This window comes from Malaclemys terrapin, chromosome 1, assembly GCF_027887155.1.
Source record: "Malaclemys terrapin pileata isolate rMalTer1 chromosome 1, rMalTer1.hap1, whole genome shotgun sequence".
Classification (NCBI taxonomy): Eukaryota; Metazoa; Chordata; order Testudines; family Emydidae; genus Malaclemys; species Malaclemys terrapin.
In genome coordinates, this window is record NC_071505.1 from 136,303,565 (window position 1) to 136,324,492 (window position 20,928).

The 20,928-nt window shown below is 47.4% G+C and overlaps 3 long non-coding RNA genes across 3 annotated transcripts; all 3 read left to right on the forward strand.

The window, feature by feature from the left end:
- The first annotated feature begins 4,740 nt into the window (after nt 1-4,740).
- On the forward strand, nt 4,741-6,097 carry LOC128843485 (uncharacterized). The gene is made up of 3 exons (XR_008446276.1): nt 4,741-4,815; nt 5,238-5,301; nt 5,959-6,097. It is a non-coding gene; the product is annotated as an uncharacterized LOC128843485 (long non-coding RNA).
- Nucleotides 6,098-7,893: 1,796 nt separating this feature from the next.
- On the forward strand, nt 7,894-15,157 carry LOC128843492 (uncharacterized). The gene is made up of 5 exons (XR_008446278.1): nt 7,894-7,957; nt 8,684-8,854; nt 10,477-10,622; nt 14,306-14,423; nt 15,042-15,157. It is a non-coding gene; the product is annotated as an uncharacterized LOC128843492 (long non-coding RNA).
- Nucleotides 15,158-17,129: 1,972 nt separating this feature from the next.
- LOC128843498 (uncharacterized) lies at nt 17,130-18,631 on the forward strand. Its single transcript, XR_008446281.1, has 3 exons — nt 17,130-17,179; nt 17,842-17,883; nt 18,526-18,631. It is a non-coding gene; the product is annotated as an uncharacterized LOC128843498 (long non-coding RNA).
- Nucleotides 18,632-20,928: the final 2,297 nt, after the last annotated feature.

A 20,928-nucleotide genomic window follows, 5' to 3' on the forward strand; every position in this document is an offset into this window, starting at 1 on the left:
TTCCTGAGGAAAGACTCAGGGAAACCAAGCAGAGAAAACAAAAGAAAGCCAAGAAAGTCAAGCCAAGTGTTGCTGGAACACTAGAAGTCTGCAACATGTCTGAGACTGAGTCTGAGACTGAGTCTGAGTCTGAGCACTCTGGTGAGACCTCAATCGCAAAAGACCTTAAGGCCAAAATCACCCGTTCTTCCCGGGCTGGGCTGCAGTTCTCTGTCAGTCGCATAGACAGATTGCTCCGCAAAGGACAATTTGCAGACCTTATTGGAGCTGGAGCCCCAGTATATATGGCCGCGGTGCTTCAATAAGTGACTCATGAGCTTGTGGATATTGCTGGGGAAGTCGCTGCACGCAGCAAGAAGCGTCGGATTTCCCCACGGCACTTGCAGCTGGCCATTCACAGTGACTCAGAGCTCAAGAAACTGCTGGGAAGTATCACCATCTCTCAGGGCGGAGTCCTGCACTTAAATCAGCCTGTGGTTTTACCTTCCAAGAAGAGGAATGGCAGGAGAGCCATCAAGAGAAGGATTGCCCCTGCTCCTGTCCCTGTTAAGTGAGAACAGAGCAAAGGGGAGACTGCCACCCCAGATTTGGGAGAAATGACATTGACTTGATTGCAAGGCTCTTTTCAAATGCATCAGTATGGTCTAATAAAAACAGTTAAAATGCCTTGTCTTCTTTTGTGAATTAATTTCCTCTTTTACTATCCTACAATTTTAAGGGATCATTCAGTTGGTCAGGTAGCTGCATTGATAATATGGTATAAAAGCCTAGAAAGATAGAACTCAATCATTTCATTAAGAAATTGACATCAGAAATTGTCTAAATGGTGTCAAGTATCAGAGGGGTAGCCGTGTTAGTCTGGATCTGTAAAAAGCGACAAAGAGTCCTGTGGCACCTTATGGACCAACAGACGTATTGGAGCATAAATGTCTAAATCGTGTAGATTCTGGGAGGTGATTTCTGGTTTTTTTTCATGCATTTCCCCAGTAGATTGAAGATTAGGAACATTTTTCCCATAGTGAAGTTGATGTGTATTGCATGTTTTGTGAAAACAGAAAAAGGAACAAACTCATGACAGAAAAATGTAATCCATTACACATGAAGGATAAAGCCTATGGGCCTGGTTTTTCTTTTTGTTTTGTTCTTTTTGTTTTGTTCTGTTTTGTTGTGTTTTGTTTTGTTTTAGTTATCCCATTATAAAACCATTGACTTGTTTAGAGTAATATCAGATTTATACAGTATAAGTGATACTAGAATCAGGCTTTCTGAAATGATTAAATACCTGGAGGGGTTCACATAAACTTTGATCAGCTTTTTACAGGGAAAACATTACCCACTTGCCAGCACACAGGTGTACAGGGAGACTTACAAGTAAAAGAGAGCCATCTGCAGACGATTGTCCTGGTTAATGGGAGTCATCAAGATTCCAAACCACCATTAATGGCCCACACTTTGCATAATTACAATAGGCCCTCAGAGTTCTATTTCATATTTCTAGTTTCAGATACATGAGTGGTACATTTATACAAATAGGATGAGCACACTCAGTAGATGATAAGCTTTGTAATGATACCTTACAAGAGACCTATTGCATGAAGCATATTCCAGTTACATTATATTTAACTCATTAGCATATTTTCATAAAATCCTATAGAGTGCAACATCACACAATGGATTTGGCCTGATGTGAGGGGTTCTCTCCAGATGCTGTTTTTAAACCGGTCTCAGAAAATAGCTCACGAACAAGAGAAGCGGCTAATCAAACCTGAGAGTGACAAATGGTGAACACTTGGGTTTCTGGAATGGCAAAGAACCCTTACCATGGGCTTGGGTGCCATGAGGATTCTCTAAGAGACGGGAAGCATCACCAAGTTAAGGGCTCCAGAGAAACTGGCCAATATTTTCAAACTTTAGGATGCCTGAATTTCCGCCCCTAAACCCACTTTTAAGCAACTAACTACAAGTGACCTGATTTCCATAGGTGCTGAGCACTCCAAATTCCTAGTGAAATCAACAGGAGCTGTGGATGCTCAGCTCCTCTTCAAATCAGGCCACGTATAAGTTATTTAGGTGCCTAATTTAAGGCATCTAATTTTCAAAATGTAACCAAAGCCTATTTCATGCCGTTACAGGATGAGTTTTGCTAATAGCAGATATCACTGACTAAAAATCCAACACAAACGGTGATTCAATGGGAATGATGTCATCAAAGGATGACATATCCCCTCTGGCTTGGGTAACAAATGAAATAGATGCCCATTGGTTCTCAGACAACCAATCAGAAAGTATGTTTTTTCTCTGTCTGCAGTGAGGTTCTAAAAGGCTGCAGGCTCAGACAGGGTCAGCATACTACTGTGGTGATTTCAAGAGGTGGCTTAACCAAGCCACCCTTTGTCAGGCCAGTCATAATCAGGCCAGACCAGGAAGAAATCAAAGAAGGCAAAATAAGAGCGAGAAAACCAAGTGAACTGAGCCAGGAACAGAAGGAAAGAGAGTCAAGCAAGCCAAGCAAAGAAAGACACAGGCAAGTGGAGCCAAGCAAGGAAACATCCACTGAAGCCAAGCAAGTCAAGAAAAAAAGCTAGGCAGGCCAATTCCTGAGGAAAGACTCAGGGAAACCAAGCAGAGAAAACAAAAGAAAGCCAAGAAAGTCAAGCCAAGTGTTGCTGGAACACTAGAAGTCTGCAACATGTCTGAGACTGAGTCTGAGTCTGAGTCTGAGCACTCTGGTGAGACCTCAACCGCAAAAGACCTTAAGGCCAAAATCACCCGTTCTTCCCGGGCTGGGCTGCAGTTCTCTGTCAGTCGCATAGACAGATTGCTCCGCAAAGGACAATTTGCAGACCTTATTGGAGCTGGAGCCCCAGTATATATGGCCGCGGTGCTTCAATAAGTGACTCATGAGCTTGTGGATATTGCTGGGGAAGTCGCTGCACGCAGCAAGAAGCGTCGGATTTCCCCACGGCACTTGCAGCTGGCCATTCACAGCGACTCAGAGCTCAAGAAACTGCTGGGAAGTATCACCATCTCTCAGGGCGGAGTCCTGCACTTAAATCAGCCTGTGGTTTTACCTTCCAAGAAGAGGAATGGCAGGAGAGCCATCAAGAGAAGGATTGCCCCTGCTCCTGTCCCTGTTAAGTGAGAACAGAGCAAAGGGGAGACTGCCACCCCAGATTTGGGAGAAATGACATTGACTTGATTGCAAGGCTCTTTTCAAATGCATCAGTATGGTCTAATAAAAACAGTTAAAATGCCTGGTCTTCTTTTGTGAATTAATTTCCTCTTTTACTATCCTACAATTTTAAGGGATCATTCAGTTGGTCAGGTAGCTGCATTGATAATATGGTATAAAAGCCTAGAAAGATAGAACTCAATCATTTCATTAAGAAATTGACATCAGAAATTGTCTAAATGGTGTCAAGTATCAGAGGGGAGGCGTGTTAGTCTGGATCTGTAAAAAGCGACAAAGAGTCCTGTGGCACCTTATAGACCAACAGACGTCTTGGAGCATAAATGTCTAAATCGTGTAGATTCTGGGAGGTGATTTCTGGGGTTTTTTCAGGCATTTCCCCAATAGATTGAAGATTAGGAACATTTTTCCCATAGTGAAGTTGATGTGTATTGCATGTTTTGTGAAAACAGAAAAAGGAACAAACTCATGACAGAAAAATGTAATCCATTACACATGAAGGATAAAGCCTGTGGGCCTGGTTTTTCTTTTTGTTTTGTTCTTTTTGTTTTGTTCTTTTTGTTTTGTTTTGTTTTGTTTTGTTGTGTTTTGTTTTGTTTTAGTTACCCCTTTAGAAAACCATTGACCGTTTAGAGTAATATCAGATTTATACAGTATAAGTGATACTAGAATCAGGCTTTCTGAAATGATTAAATACCTGGAGGGGTTCACATAAACTTTGATCAGCTTTTTAAAGGGAAAACATTACCCACTTGCCAGCACACAGGTGTACAGGGAGACTTACAAGTAAAAGAGAGCCATCTGCAGATGATTGTCCTGGTTAATGGGAGTCATCAAGATTCCAAACCACCATTAATGGCCCACACTTTGCATAATTACAATAGGCCCTCAGAGTTCTATTTCATATTTCTAGTTTCAGATACATGAGTGGTACATTTATACAACTAGGATGACCACACTCAGTAGATGATAAGCTTTGTAATGATACCTTACAAGAGACCTTTTGCATGAAGCATATTCCAGTTACATTATATTTAACTCATTAGCATATTTTCAAAAAATCCTATAGAGTGCAACATCACACAATGGATTTGGCCTGATGTGAGGGGTTCTCTCCAGATGCTGTTTTGAAACTGGTCTCAGAAAATAGCTCACGAACAAGAGAAGCGGCTAATCAAAGCTGAGAGTGACAAATGGTGAACACTTGGGTTTCTGGAATGGCAAAGAACCCTTACCATGGGCTTGGGTGCCATGAGGGTTCTCTAAGAGACGGGAAGCATCACCAAGTTAAGGGCTCCAGAGAAACTGGCCAATATTTTCAAACTTTAGGAGGCCTGAATTTCAGCCCCTAAACTCACTTTTAAGCAACTAACTACAAGTGACCTGATTTCCATAGGTGCTGAGCTCTCAAAACAGAAAAAAGAACAAACTCATGACAGAAAAATTTAATCCATTACACATGAAGGATAAAGCCTATGGGCCTGGTTTTCCTTTTTGTTTTGTTCTTTTTAGTTACCCCATTATCAGAGACGCTAAGCTGTGGCCACACTCATGAAGTCCGGGTGCACTATATCCTGAAGCCAGAGGCCGTGGGGGAGCAGAAGGAAATCGTCTTTTACTATTTGGTAAACCTGGACATCCTGATCTTTTTCTACATATAGGTGACAACAACAGATAGGCTCAAGTGCCTGCCAGACAATCAGTCCCTGGACAGTAATTCTAGGTGGGGCCCCAAATTGTGTGTGTCCTGGGGCAAGAACTTTTACCTATATTACCCATAATCCTTCACACTCTTTTCCTTGGGCTGATGCTCTTTGCTGAGCCCCAATGCTGGATACCAACATTTTATGAGGAGAAGAAGAGGAACTGCGTTCTATTGCCTTTGATTAAACACTAAGAATTTTGCTAGCAGAGATCAATAGAGCAGCTCTGCTGGCTCCAGCCACCTGAGGCCCAAAATTCCTGACATTCCTCTCACAGGTTCCCCCATTCTAACACCTCTCCTACTCATAATACCCATAACAGGAAGGCTTCTTCTTCCATGCAGGTGATGGCCAAAGGAGGCATTGTGCGAGCAGGGACCCAGGCTCTGGCTGTGGAGCATGGTGATGGTGAGCTCTCACCACCCCTTCCCTTATCTTTGTCCCGGGAGGCTTGGCCACTGTCACTGAAACACAGGCTGCTTCCATATGCAGTGAGAGGATCATCGTGTGCCATCCCCTGAGATGGGGGAAAAAAGAGGGGGAGAACGAATTTCTTTCCTCTATAGCCATTCTAGCTCTGCAGCTCTTGCCGAGCTCTAATCCCCCGCAGCTCCTCATATCTCCTGACTGATATATTCTTTGTCACTGATGTCAGTCTCATGAGACTCTCATCTTGAGTAATTCAGGCTGGGTTTGCTTTAACCCTTGTGTAGAAATCCCACCCAATCTGCATCCCTTCCTCAGCCACCAGGCTCTTACAAAATCCTCCCTTTATTTTCTGGGGTACGTGGGGCTTCTGGGTTCCTGAGGGACACAGTTAATGATGAGGGTCTAGAAACTAGATTGAGTCTCACCAAACTCATGTCACCAGTATTTGCCAAAGCAGTAAGAGCCGATGTTCTCATCAGTAAATCAAGTTCCATTCCCTGTGTTTCCATGTGGTCGGAATCCCAGCTGTAACAAGTTTGGCATGAAGGGAAGCCTAGAGACTCTAGGGAGGTGTGTGGCCCTAGCCTGGAGCGAACTTCCTGTAACTTAGCCTTTCTCTCTTGTTTTATTTGCCAGTTAATGGGACCTTCTCACTGATGCTCCCCGTGGAGTCTGATATTGCTCCCCTGGCACAGATGCTCATATACACCATTTCACCCAATCAGGAGCCTATTGCTGATTCAGTCAAATTCCAGGTCGAAAATTGCTTTGCCAATAAGGTGGGTGTCTTGATTGAGAAACCCCAATTCACTTGAAGTCATTGATTAGAGAGCAGCAGCTGTTTGTATTTAGATTTGCGAACATTAAAACAGTCACTTATCATCAAATGCTCTGGGTGATTTTACCATATATTAAAAATAGCCCTAAGATTAACTGATTTGTGGTATTTCAGATGAGGTGAGGAGGTGGAATAGATTTCATAGCCGAAGGGTCCTCCCAGACAACACACTACCAAGAGCCCCTCCTTGTAAAACTGACAGGGCTCCAGCTCTAGCACCTCCACTGATCTCCACTGTGGCACTGTGGGATGGCAAGGGAGGTGGGTTTGTCAGGTAACCAGGTCACAATCTAGTTAGCTTACTACCATCACCTTAAACGCAGCCCAGTAACTGATAGGCAACCAGTGCAGATCATGGAGGACAGGTAACAGCCATACAGCCTCCATTCAAGGGACAGATCTAATTCTTGCTGTATTTTCTGGCTGCTTCCCTTCATCCTACCAGCATCACTTTCATCTCCTCCATACTGAACTCCAGCCAGCCTACCCTTATCCAAGCCACATGTTGTATCAAGCAATCAGTAAATCATTTAGTAGCACTGACTAGATCGGATGAGACAGAGGAGAGCTGGGTGTCCTCAGCCTGTTGAAAGACCATAGCCTATGTCCTCCTAATGACCCCATATACTCTTTGAAGAAGAGAGAGGACAAGATGTGCCCTGTGCAACCCCACATGAGAGGGCCCTCAGAGCGGAAGAGCAATTGCCCAAAACTATCCTTGGGGACCCGTCTGAGACACAGGAACCAAGCCACCTAAGGGCTGCCCCTCTTCTCCTAGGGTTCACAGGCAAATGAATGCCCCTTTGAGATAAGTGGTATCAAAGGTAGTTGATAATATCCGCTTGGACACCTGTACCCAGATCAAAGGTATTTAGGTGCCTAACTTCCATTAATTTCAATAGAAGTTAGGTGTCTAAATATCTTTGAGGATCTGGGCCCTGATTTTTATTCATCATCAGGAGATCATCTACCTAAGCAGTTAGTGCAGTCACTATACCAGATCTAGGTCTATATCCAGGTTGGCCAGTGTCAAGGGGAGCCGAGGCATCTAGATACTGTGAGAGCTGTTTCACCACAACCTTCTCAATAATCTTAACCAAAAAATGGAAGAACGGGAACTGGGCCCCAGTCAGCCAGACTGTCAGCATCAAGTGACAGCCACACAGTAGCTTCCTTAAGAGAACTGACAGCCTGGGAACGGTTGACAGTTTCCACCAGGCCCCAGTCCTTCCCCGCTAGCCTTCATCAGCCAGTGAAGACCTGGGTCCAAAGCACTGCCTGTGTAGCTCAGTGTATTCCCAATACCTCTAGAGCCTCATTGAGGATCACTGGCCTAAACTCAACAAGAGGAGGGCTTAGTGTTTGTCAGGTGATAGAATGAGGAGTGGAGATATATACACCTATCTCATAGAACTGGAAGGGACCTTGAAAGGTCATCAAGTCCAGTCCCCTGCCTTCACTAGCAGGACCAATTTTTTGCCCCAAATCCCTAAATGGCCCCCTCATGGACTGAGCTCACAAGCCTGGGTTTAGGAGGCCAATGCTCAAACCACTGCTCTGGCAATTTCCAGCTGGTGGAGGGATTCTTGGGAGCCATTACCCATCTGCAGCATCCAGGTCCTAGGCTGTTCTTCATTTTACCAGGGCTGCTGTAAAATCAGCTCCCTGATGGCCCACAATCCCTCCTGGTATATTCAGGATGCGACATAGGCCTCCCCAGGCTCCCTGTGCGCCGTCCGTGCTGTGGACAAGAGCGTCCTCCTCATGAAGCCTGAAGCCGAGCTCTCTCCCAGCTCTGTAAGTGCCTGTAAGCTCTGTAAGTGCCAGCCTGGCCCATTGATCAGCAGCTGCAAGAGCTGGTCTTCTCTTAGGGGCCGTGGTAGCAGAAAATGATGCTGCCTGGTCCAAGCAAGACCAACTCAGTGCTGAGGAGTGGCATCTACTGGAAAAAAAAATCCCTTCTGTCAGTGCGGATGTCTTAATGCTGTCCTGCCCTTATCTTATCTTCTTTCACTAGGTGAGAAGCAGAGAACTGGGCACCATTTAGATTGCAGGAACTTTTTCAACTCCTTTGGGATGCTACCATGTCTGGAAACAGCCCTGGTCAATGCGGCTGCTGATTTTCTCTTGTTCAGGGCCTATTATTCATTTATTTATTTACTTATATTGGTGTAGCGCCTACAGGCCTAGACCAGACTCAGGCATTTGACCAACATATAGTAAGTAACAGTCCCTGGCTAAGAAAGAAGGGCCATTGATATGAGCATTAGAGCCTTTAGCAGGTACTTTGATATAGTTGATCATAATAGCCAGAGCAACAAACTGCCCTCAGCCAAAGAAGCAGCTTCCCTCTTTCCTTCTCCCTGCTCTGTAGTGTATTTACTGTTCTTGGTTTATTTTCTATCACTTCCACCTTCTCTCTGTATATATCAGTCTGTCTGCCTCTGCCTGTCTGTCTCCCCCAGCGGTGTTTCATGGCACTTGGTACTGATGAGGCCAAGTGACACAGTTCTGTTTGCCCAGGTGTATAACCTGCTACCCGTGAAGGAACTTCAGGGGTATCATCATGGCGCAGACATGCTGCCGATGGATCCCCAGGAGGAGTGCATTGCCGCAGAGAAGATAATTGTGAATGGAGTCACCTATGCTCCAGTGTCGGAGCCAGATGAAGAGGACACTTATAGCATCTTAAAGGTAAAGTCTCCTCATCCTGTCCTTGTGGCTGTGGGGAGATGAGGACATTTAAACCTGCTGTGAGTGGCACGTGGTGCAGGGCTAGCTGCTCTGGAGTGCCGATCACGGAGCTATATCTGGAGCAAGTACAATGGCGGTGCAAGCTTCCACCATGCACTGTCCCTCCTCAATGTGCTTCAGCTTTGACCTGGAAAGATCAGGTATGAGCACCTCTAGGGTGAGGCAAATGCTGTCTTCATGGGCTTTTCAATCCTTGACCTCTCTTCCAAGGCTGCTAAAAAGTTAGTGCTTATGGTGAAGGTGTTCTTTGTAAAGGGGGGCACCTGAGCCACTAAGAACTGGCCTAATACTCACCAGCTCATTTCACATAGCAATGAATGACCAGTATATAGGAACGCCTTGGATTCAGTGCTGATTTGAGACTAGACTGGAACTGGTGAACTAGAAACAAAATAATCCATGTGCCCTTACCATCCCCCAAGTCTAATGAATGCCCTCTGAGCTGGAGCTAGATTGGAACCAGACATCTAGAGATAAGACTCTGTATTCCATTCCCTGATTCACTCCGACCTCTGACCTGGGGTTGGATTGGAAATTGGAACCAGTGCCCTAGAGATAAAAGGACCCTGTATCCTATTCCCTTATCCCTTTGAGCCATCCAGTCTCCCAGACCTGAGACTGAGTGTCACCCTGTGCTCTATCGGTAAGGCTAAGATTTCGCCACGGTTATTTTTAGTAAACGACACGGACAGGTCACAGGCAATAAGGAAAAATTCACAGAGCCCGTGACCTGTCCGTGACTTTACTAAAAATAACAGGGGGGGGGCCCCTGCAGGGCTAGGTAGGAGGGGGAATGGAGTCCCAGGGGCTGCAGTGGCGGGTGCAGCCATGGGGGGCATACAGCCCCCGCTCTGGAGCTGGCCGCAGCTGCGGGACAGGGGTGCGCGGCTCCTATTGCAGCTCCCACCAAGCCCTGGCTGCAGCAAGCGGGGGAGGGTTTGGCGGGGCGGATGGCCCTGGGAAGCTGCAAGGGGGGCACGTGGCCCCTGTTGCAGCCGCCGGGCAGGGGTGCATGGCCCTGGCTGCAGCCCCCAGCAGAAGCCACAAGGCTGGGGCACACAGACCCGTCTGCAGCCCTCACCAAGCCTGGATGCCACAGGGCTGGGGCTGCAGGGTCCTGGTTGCAGCCAGCCCCACCTACAGGGCAGGGTCACACAGTCCTGCCTCCACCTCCTGAAGTGTAGAAATCACGGAGGGCCGGTAAAGTCATGGAATCCGTCACTGCTGTGACCTCCATGACTAGATCATAGCCTTATCTATGGGTAATAGGCTCCATATCCCATCAAGGAAAAGTGTCAAGGTTTCCTCCTTGCTCATTAAACCCCTAATACTGGTGTATGCAGTGGTGTTGTAGCCATGTCGGTCCCAGACCAGGTGAATGAGGTAATATCTTTTATTGGGCCAATTGGTGTAAACTCAAAAGCTTGTGTCTCACCAACAGGAGTTGGTCCAATAAAAGATATTACCTCACCCACCTTGTCTCCCTAATACTGGTGTCAGTCCTGGAATTTCAACCTCAACAGAAATAAATAACAAAATGTGTGTTGGGTTTTTCCCTACAGGAAATGGGTTTAAAGGTCTTCACAAACTCCAAGGTGAGAAAGTCACATTATTGCCTCCAGTTCCCTCAAGTTGCTTGGGGTTTACAGAAGTTCTGAAGGATTTCACAGTGAAGCCGGGGTATCAGCACAAGCACTCAGGAGAACTGGTAAAGGCCAAAGGCCTCACAAGCATTCTGTTCTGAGCAGAGAGCGCATCTGTGTTTTGGGGTGAATGCTGTTGCTCATAGCTGGCCGCATGCTAGCTCTAGTGTTGGGACTGGGGTTGTGGATTGAGCAATTGGAAGTTTTCCCCACATCATGAGGTGACCACTCCGTCTTGAAGTTTGAAGTTGGGGCACACTTCTCCTGACAGAGTGAGGGGCCTGCTTTGATAGCCTCACCCTTGGAGGTTAATGGAACCAAATTGTTTCTGGGAGTTCTGAGGGAGAATATTATGCTGCTGGCAGACAAATCTGTGGGTAGCTCGCTAAGACTTTACAATGATCTTCCATCCTCAGGCACCAGTAGAGAGTTTCCCAAGCACAGCTTTCTACAGAGTCATCATTGTCACGCTGTCTGGAGTGGCTCACAACCATGACTGTCTACCTCAGGGCAGATTGTCAGAAAACAGGGCAACACCCCAAACTGGTGGTGTATTCTATAGTTAGATTTCACCAAGCCAGGGACAAATGTTAACTCCTGGATCACTATATCAATCTTGCCATGGAGTCACAGACAATCCCCTTAGATTCTCCAGTCTATCTTGCCACCCAGACAAACTGAACTTTGTGATAAAAAGTTACTTATACAAAAATCACCTCACCTTTTAGAAGGCTTTCAGTCCCAAGAGGCCAGTCACTTACCCCTAGATCTTATACCAAAGATAATGCTGGTAGCCAATTCTATAGTAAACTAACTGAAGGTTTATTAGCTAAGAAAAGGAAATTAGAGTTATTGAGAGGTTAAAGCAGGTAAAATATATGCATAGATGAGTCACAGTCTGTAATTCCAAATGGTGGAAGTGATGTAATAAACTGCCAGTTTCCCAAGTCTTTTCAGGGTGCCTAGATTGTCTCTCCGCTTCGCATCTGGCACACTTCCCTGTAAGAGTCCAAACAGTTCAGAGATGCAGGATCTTTCCTTGAATCCATACTTATAGCTTCTTCTCACCAAAAACAAGCTGACACGGTTACTAACCACGTGGGTTTTTCTTTTGGTGACAGAGTGAGGAATGCATTTAGCGTGTTTGACCTCAGATCATCACACATAATGACCACTTGCTTTGAAATCTGCACTTTTCTGTTAAAGTTCTTCATTTGCATTGCACAAGGCTTCTTTCTTGTTTGATGGGTTATTTAGTTACAGGGTTTACACAATGTAAATGTTTGCTACTACATTATAACAGGATACAGATAAGTGAAAACAAAGCAAGTAACATCCCACTCGTTTTCATGAAGTTGAAACACCACATACACTCTGATACATTTAACAATCACTTTGATCTATACTCACCCACAAGTGAATTGGCCGGGGGCTCTGGCATGAGCTGGCACCTGGTCGGTCAGGGTCACAACCGTGGTTTATGGATGATTAGGGACAATTGAAGTGGGAGGAAGAAATCTTGATGATGGAATTAGTCAGCTTCAGCCTGGGTCTTCTGCCACTGGCACGTTATGGCACCAATAGACCCCAGGTTGTTAGACCCTGATAGTGAACCCAGGTCTTTAGGTAGTATCATTAGTTGCTGCCCCTGACCAACAGCTTTAGTGCTAATGGCCTACAAATCCACAGCAGCCATGCCCCGGTCCTCCAATTGGATGGACAGGCAGCACTGTCAGTGAGTACCTGGGCTATTTAAAGGCCCCACCAGGAAGAGGAAGCTGTCTGAGCAACAGATCATTGCCTGCTGATTGCTGCCTGGACAGCCTCGCCTGACCCTGCCTTGCTGCCTCGCCTGGTCTGGCCTCCCTGATGCACTGACCTGACCCCTTGGATTGGAGCTTCCAGCTACTGACCCCTGAGAAAACTCTGACCACTGCCCCAGGCTGCCTCTGATACTGATCAACCTCCCAGCTGCTCCATCATCTGCCCACATTTGATCACTGCTCTGGACTGCCTCTGCCACCAGACATTAGAGAGGTTGAAGCTGACCAATTCCAATATAAAGATTTTCTTAACTCTTATGTCATAGCTGTACAGGGGAAAAAAAAAAGGATTGTTTGCCACTATCATAGAGTAAGTGGGATTTTTTGGAGTGGTGGGTAGTCTGGAAACACCTGGGCTCTTGTTGCTTGGTGACGGATTTGAACATTTCCCACCAGCAGGAGAGATTCTTAATTGGTGTATATCTGATTTTCAGAGGTGCATTTTCAATGTATGGCAAAGAGCCTAGAGCACTGGATTGGTGGGGGTTTGTGTGTATTATAAATCCAAATAAATAAATAGTGGTGAGGTGCCAATAGATCTGGCTAGTTAAACATATTGTAGGCAGAAACTCTGATGCCTCTGCTATTCCAGTCCTGGGCTCCCCACACAGCTCTGCCAATGCCCCTGAGTCCTGCCCTGCAACCTCTTGCTAGTCCAGTCCTGTTCAAATGGTAATAGTAGCCTCTATGATAAGCAATATCTATATAACCTTTAGGGCTAATCCAGGCCAAGCACTGGGGATCTTTTGCTTGTGTGATCCTTGCCCCTCAGACTCCAAGCAGCATAAAAAATACAGTTCCTCCTTATTAGGGCTTTTTGTCTCTTTGCCCCTTCTCTGAGTTGCAAATACAGTCATTGGGAGTAATTCAGTGGCCCATCTCTTCTTCTTGGTGGAGGGGGAACAATCAACTGATGTTTCACTATGGTTTGTCTGGTGTTGATAGGCCGCCTTTTGTGTCAGACTGGTATTTCACACTCGTTGATGCTTCTTTTCTGTCTGGTGATTCACAGTTACAGAGCAAACACTAAATATTACCTTAGAACATGGGATACCATATTTTAAGTGAGATTAACGCCTGCAGCTGCTTACAAGGATTCCGTAAAGTCTAAACACTGAACACATTTTTATAACTCTAATGCCTAGTTTAACAATACTAATACACAGGTGAGCAAAAAATGGCTGTTATTTTCCACACACGAAAAAATAAGGAAAAATGGGAAAATCATTTTTTTAAACATATTTTTTGTGGATTTTTAAAATTTTCATCCAAAATAAAAAAAGGTTTTTTTTTCAGTTTTCCAACAACCCCGCCCCCCAGAAACTGTTGATGGAAACAGTTTTTTTATGAGAATTTCCACTGAGTCAAAATAAAATCTGTGAGAAAATTGTTGTGACCAGCTCTAAGGCCGATCCTTTGAAAGGCTGGGAGCTTCGCAGTGATGGTGGAGCAGAAAATGACACACTGGAGTTGTGATGTGACCCCTCAAACATGCTTCAGACATGGAACTTTCCATTCCCACCCTGCCCACCACAACCGATTTGGGTGTCTGATTGCACCGGTGTAGCTGGAGGGGAAAGTGTCCCAGGGTGTGTCTAAATTGCAGTGGGAGGTGTAATTTCCAGGTCTGACAGACACACACGTGCTAGCTTTGATCAAGAGCTAGTGCGCTGAAAAGAGAAGTGTAGCTGTTGCAGCACCGATGGGGTGTTGGGACCCTATGTATGTACTTGGGAGGCTAGCCTGTCATGCCCTCACTGCTACACTTCTATTTTTAGCACACTAGCTTGATCACAGGTAGTGTAGTGTACATACATCTACCCAAGCTGGAAATTACATCTGTTGACCCACCCTCAGAGCTGGAAGCATCAGGCTGGTATTGGTGCATTATATCTATGTTAATCAGTTGTACTCACACCACCCAGGACATGCAAGGGTACTGGACTCAAGTTACCCTGTCATGGCTGAGACCCTTCCAGCAGCGGTGGAGACAGTTTGAAAGTATTTCCCAGAGACATGGATTTGGGATTTAGTGCCTTTGACGTGAGTAGCTGGTTGTTGCTGTTTTAACATTCCCTTATTTTTTGTGATGATAATATGAATTCCTGATGGTTACTGAGCCTCTTTCATCATCCCAAAGTGCTTTTCAAACTCTGTGTGTGCAGAAATCACTCAGCCACCTGCGGGCTGTTCCCCAATGGCAGATGTTTACAGTGCAGAACAACACTGCTCTAACATCTAGAAAGGAAAGTGAAAAAGAGCCCCATTTCCAATTGAAATTGCAGGGGGAATCTAAGCATTTGGATTGTAATGACCCAGGGTGAGCCCCCCTCTTCTTCTCAAAAGGGTTGTGGGGTCTTTAATTATCACAAGTTGTCAAAATATCAGCTGTATGTGTTATCTGAAAGACAGCACCTCCTCTGGCACAACACCTCCCACCACAATGGGCTCAGTGCTAATTCAGAGGGGAGAGCACCCCCTACTGAGTCCCCACATCACTCCCTGAAGCACTGCATCAGACTTGAGCATTGAGCTCAGTGTGGACTCAGAGGGGAGAGCATTATCTACTGAGTTCCCCACATCACTCTCTGGAACACTTGGGTTTTCCTTCAGTGTCTGACCAGGCTGTGATCACGATCCGATCTCTCTTTTTGTCACCAGCTCCAATGGAAGTGCTGAATTGCCCTTGACAATCCCTGATACCATCACAGAATGGAAAGCTAATGCGTTCTGCACCTCAAGTGACACTGGCTTTGGCCTGTCCCCAACCGTGTCCCTCAGAGCCTTCCAACCCTTCTTCGTTGAGCTCACCCTGCCCTACTCCGTGGTGCGTGGCGGGGCCTTCACGCTAACGGCCACTGTCTTCAATTACCTGACCCGCTGCATCAGGGTAAGAGACACTCACACCATCCCCGTGCAACCAAACCCACAGGCCACACTTCTCTGCTTCACAAACTCCTGTGTCTGTACTCTTTTTAGCCCCCGGTCTCCCTGCAGCCCCTGTCCTCCCCAAACACATGTGCACCCAAGCCTCTATGCTCCTGTAACTCCCAAGCACCCCAAAGCCCTGTAACTCCAAATCTCTACACCCCTGTAACCATCTACACTTCTAAACACATGTGTACCCTCAACCCCCTCTGTCCCTTATAGTACCACAAATCCTGTTCTGCCCAATTCTCTGCACATCCCATCTGCCGTACTGTCTGCATCTCTAGTTACTACTAATTTCCCTGGCCCCCTCCCTGATGACAGCTCTCTGGACAATTGACAGGTCAGCATCTCACTGGCTTCATCTGCTGACTTCTGAGCTACCCCTGTGGAGAAGGAAGAGGACTCTTATTGTCTCTGCGTGAATGGAAGAAAAACGGTGTCCTGGACTGTGACCCCAATATCTCTGGGTAAGAAGCATTCTAGCTCTGATATGTTTGGGGGCCAGATAGAGTGGCACAGAAATTTCAGGGGGCAGGGACCTGGTAGCTCAAATATCTGTTGGTAGGGGATTCAACTTCCCCAAGACCCTTCTTTGGGGTGTTTTACTCCCATGCTTGGTTGGAGAGAGATAAGCTCCTCCTCAGACAAGACAGAGAACCCTAGATGGTTTTCAGCTGTTGGACCCCTCCATTCAAAAGACACTGTCTGTACAGTGAGGATCTCCATCAACATACTGCTCTCTAACACACCAGTGAAAGATGAGAGCTGGCTGGGTTTCTTCTTTCAGCAAGAAAAGCAGGTTATAGTCCTTGGTTCTCACTTGGGCCAGGACAGTCATCCAGAATGAGGGTGATTTGTGATGAGACTGGAAGCCTGAGAAGGGGTGACAGTTCCCTCGCTGCAGGGTTTAGAGAACCTCTGTTTCTGAGGGGGTTGGATCATGGGATAGTCACAGCATGGAGCATGGCTACATCAGATCCCCACAGGCCTTAGTGGGCTAATGGCAGGAGACTGGACAAGTGATGCTCTTGTGTACAGAGGGCAGACTTGTCGCCCTGAGCATCCACCAACATGACGCTTTCCTCAGCTCCCCCCAGCACTGACCCCATCCAACCCAGCCAATCCAGCTCGGGAGCTGAGGACTCCCCAGAGAAGCAGCAGCAGCTAGCCACTGCCAGACACACCTTGTTTTTTTTTGCTGTGCCGGCAGCCCCCCCGCCCCATGTGTCCCGATATTTTCTTCCTCTCATCTGGTCACCCTAGGTGCGGTGGGGGCACCATCCCGAGTTATGTAGAAACAGAAAGTGCCACCTGATTAAAGGCAGCCCAAAACACATCCCTCTTGAAGACAGTGCATGAAGTGTTTCCCTTTGGAAGACTACTTCACGGAGGGATTTGGTTAACACAATAGGGTTGTAATTCTGTTTTCCTGCTGCTGAGGCACGTGGGTGCATCTGCCTCTGTTATCTGTCTGCCCTGTCAGCTGTCCCTTCAGGTTGCTCCTTCACGGGAGGGTGGGTGGCTTCTTCCCTCAGCTCCCTGTAGTGGAGTGTCAGAATTCCCAAGGCCTACATTCCCAAAGGTACTTAGACACTTGGCTGCTTTCAGTGGGAGAAAGGTGCTTGAATCCCTGCCAGGCCCTGCAGCCAAGGGGGGCAGATGCTGGACCTGCAGGATCATGGGGGGCACCGATGAGGGGAGGAGATGTGGAATGAGAGGGTGAAGTGGCTCAGAGCTTCCTGAGCCTCGTCTGTTTCCCTCTCAGGTGAGCAATGTGACTCAGAGCTTCTCCTTCGCGGTGGAACAGGACTTCCCTATGCAGAGCCTGAAGCCGGTGGTGGTGAAAGTCTATGATTACTATGAGACAGGTGTGTGTGCGGGTGGGGCTGGCAGCAGTGGAGGCTGGTGGGCCTGTCATAAAGGGGGGAGAAGTCACATTCAGAGCCACAGTGAACCTGCTGGGATATGGGATTGAGCATCTCCCTGCTCCAGGATGAGACTACAGGGCACACAGGGTTTACATGCTAGGGATCATCCTGCACTGACCTCATGCTCGCACCATGGGAGTATCTGAAGCCCCAGACCCCTCGGTCTGCTAATCCACGTAGGTTAGAGCCAAAGGGATCTGGGAGGGTCCTGGGTTCAGATCCTGCCCTGGGTGTGACCTGGGGGAGGCACATTCACTCCTCTGTTCCCAGCTAGGAAATTGGGGTGACAAAACCAGAGCCCAACAGCAACCCCAGTGGTCGTGTGTCAGGCAAGGTGCAAACGGACATAGGGCACTTGGCACAGACTCACTGGAGATGCCTGTTGTGCTGTAGCCCTGTGGTACCTTGTAGCTCTTTGCCTTCCTCCCATGGAGCCCAGCTGAGGTTCCTTCAGTGCCCTTGGAGACAGGGCTCCCTCCTCTCCTGCCTGAGATCTCTGGTGCGGTGCCAGCTCTCTGCTGCAGGGCCTGGTGGAAGTGTGAGGAGTCTTGGCTGGGTCTCACACAGCCCTGATCACATCTCCCTTCCCTTGTGTCTTCCAGATGAATTTGCCATTGCTGAGTACAGCGCCCCCTGCAGCAAAGGTAGCGTATGAAGAGACGACTGTGAGGTTTTCAGACTGCTCAGGGCTGCTCAGTTAGAACAGTGCTGAAACCCAGCCTGAGTCTCCTCAGCCTGTCTGGAGGGTTGTAAAAGTTGCTGTTCTCTTTTGCCCCATGTCCTGGGGTGGTCTGCCAGCACCCCTAAGTGCTCAGGGGAGAAGGGAACACCAACTCCCCCGCATTGTCAAGTTCCAGATTCAGGCCTTGAGTCTGGGACAGCAGGCTTGGTTAGTCCCAAGATTACGTTCTCCCCCTCAGTCAAGACAAGTCTCTGCTTCTTTCTATGTGTGTTGCTGGGACAGAGCAAGAGCAAGTCCTTCCAAAACCCAAGCTTTGGATCCCTCTTCTCATCAGGGCTTTTTAAAAACAGGCTGCAAAGCAAAACAGATTAATGAAAAACCATCTTCCAGGGTTGGGGTGACTCAACACTGCTGGGAAAGGGGTCGGGGCTGAAGCCCTGAATGTTCTAGGGATGCGTCCGGCCACTGTGGTAGAGAAGCCATAGTCTGGTCAGGGCAGTGTCTCTGCAGCTCCAGAATGAGGGGACCAGAAGAGGGAAAGCTTCCCCTCCGTGAGTCATTGATTCCTCTGTAACTCTCTCACATTCTCTTTTCCCCATCATAGCCAATGTTGAGCAGGAAAATGCGTGAGTGATGGAGCTGTATTCTGGGCCCTGCTGAATCCTCTCTGCTCCTCTCTGCATGCAGCAATTCCCCCAGGCGAAGTGGTTTGATATAGTGCTGAGGAAAACCCCTCAGCACTGTATAATTAATGTTATAAATAAATTGTCATGATTCTGATCAGATGCTTGTGGCCTCTTTCCTGGTTACTAAGGCTTATCCCTTCTCCCCTGTTGGGATCAGATTGCAGGATAGTCTCAACCTTAAACCAGATCCAGAGCCGTTCCCAGCCATCGGTGCCAAGGAGGGGTTGGCAGGACATCAGAAGTGACTGGAGACAGAGGGTCTCTCTGGGAACAGCTCTGGTGCCTGTGATCTGTGAAGATCTGTGCATCACATGGGCCTATTTAGTTGTGCAGGCAGGGAACAGACCCTTCCCTGATGGCACAATCCTGAGGAAGTTCTGAGGTTTCCAATCTGGTTTCCTGCACTGGAGATGATCTTGGCCTAAGCTTCAGTTGCAGGGCCAAACTCTTCCCTCAATGACATTTGCAGTCAGTGGCGTGGTGCAGGTGTAACTGAGGGGAGATGTGAAGACCCTGGGGGCAGAATTTCTCCTGCTGGGTCTCCGTTGCAGCTGATGAAGGAAAGAGCCCATCTTAGCTCTCAGAGGAAGTTTGGAGAAGTTTGTGGCACTGGGGAAAAACAGTGTTTTACTCATAAAATGAGTATGGTGTGTGTGTGAAGAGTTCGGTCTCAGCAGTCTGGAAAACAGGAACATGAGCTGGCCATGGAGAAGGGAGTTGGAATAGTGCAGCCAAGAAGTAAGGGAAGCAGAGGTGAGGATTTCAGCGTTGAGATGGGGCATGTGCGCACACATGCATGCACAAAATGTGCCCATCCACCTCTACATTGTAGCCCTAAGTATTGTTGAGCTGGCAGCATAGGCACTGACTTATTTTTCCCAGTGGGTGCCCCAGCCCCACTCCACCCTAAGGCTCTGCCCCGCTCCTCCACCCCAAGGCTCTGCCCTGTTCCACCTCTTCCTTCCCCGCTCCGCCCTCTCCTCCGAGGCTCCACACCAGCTGCCAAACAGCTGAATGGCAGCCCAGCTGTGGCTGGCGGGTGCTGACCATCCCCACTGTTTTTTTTTCCCCATGGCTGCTTGAGCCCCGGAGCACCCATAGACTCAGCACTTATGCCCGATTCTCTCCTCACTTGTAGCAGTGTAAATCTGGAGTGACCCCAGTGAAATCAGTGGAGTTACACTGGTATATAATTAATGAACCACAGGTGGTTCACCAGCCTGGGAAGCAGTCAAATGAGTGGCGCTGTGGTTCACCAGCGGTTATAAACCCAATTTGACAAGCCAGAGAAGGCAGGTTAGACTGGCAGTGCCAGCAGGAATCTGAAACACATTTCTTGAGTTGAAGAGGGTACTAAGCAAGCAGGGGTGAGTCTCATGTATTCCCCATGGTCGCATATATGGCCAGTTTACATGCCTCAGCCATAAATATATTAGTGTTGCTGAGGCCAGAAGTTAAGGTTTTACTTTATGGCGAGTTGAATGAATGTGTTGTTTAGCATGTATCTTTATCTATTTCAAACGGAGGGGCGTTCCTTGTGGGGTGTTAAGGTCTGGTGAACAAGGTTTTCCTAACCTCTCTGTTCCCTGTGTGAGGCGCATCTGTAGCCAGCACAATCAGTTGGGCAGTTGCAAACAGCCATGGAGAGCTGCTAGGTGTGCTCACCAAGCTGGACAATCATTCCAAACATATGTGGGCTTTTTAAAGTGGGGGAATTGGCTTCTGCTGTATGTGACCCCTGGGAATTGGTATTTACAATTGTGACCCGACCGGTCAGCGTTGGGCATTGTGGGACAGCTGCTGGAGGACTGCGATGTCTATACTTCCACTGTGTCAACCACAGTAGGGTTGACCATGACTCAACACCATTTGGGGAGGTGGTGTTACTGTGTCACTATAATGGGGCACCTACATCAGCAGGAGGCAAATCTGAGTGTAGCCTCATGCACAACTAGGTTGACGAAAGGTGACTTATGTTGACCTAACTTTGAAGGCCTTCATCTACACTACAAAGTTTGCCAGCATAGCTTTGTCCTCTAGAATCATGAAGAAAAAAAAAAATATTCACACCCCTGGCTGACATAGCTATGTTAGCAAAAACCCTGCTGTAGACACAATTATGCTATGAGAATAATGGTGTCAACTTAGCTAATGTTTGGTGAGGTGATGTAGCTATGTTGACAGAACTCCTGTCAGCTTACCCCATGTTTCTATGGAGGGACTCTGCCAGGATAGCTATACTGACAAAGGCGCTGTAGTGTAAACAAGGCCTGAGTTAACCACATTTTTGGGCAGTTAATTTCCTTTGTTTCTGAAGGAAG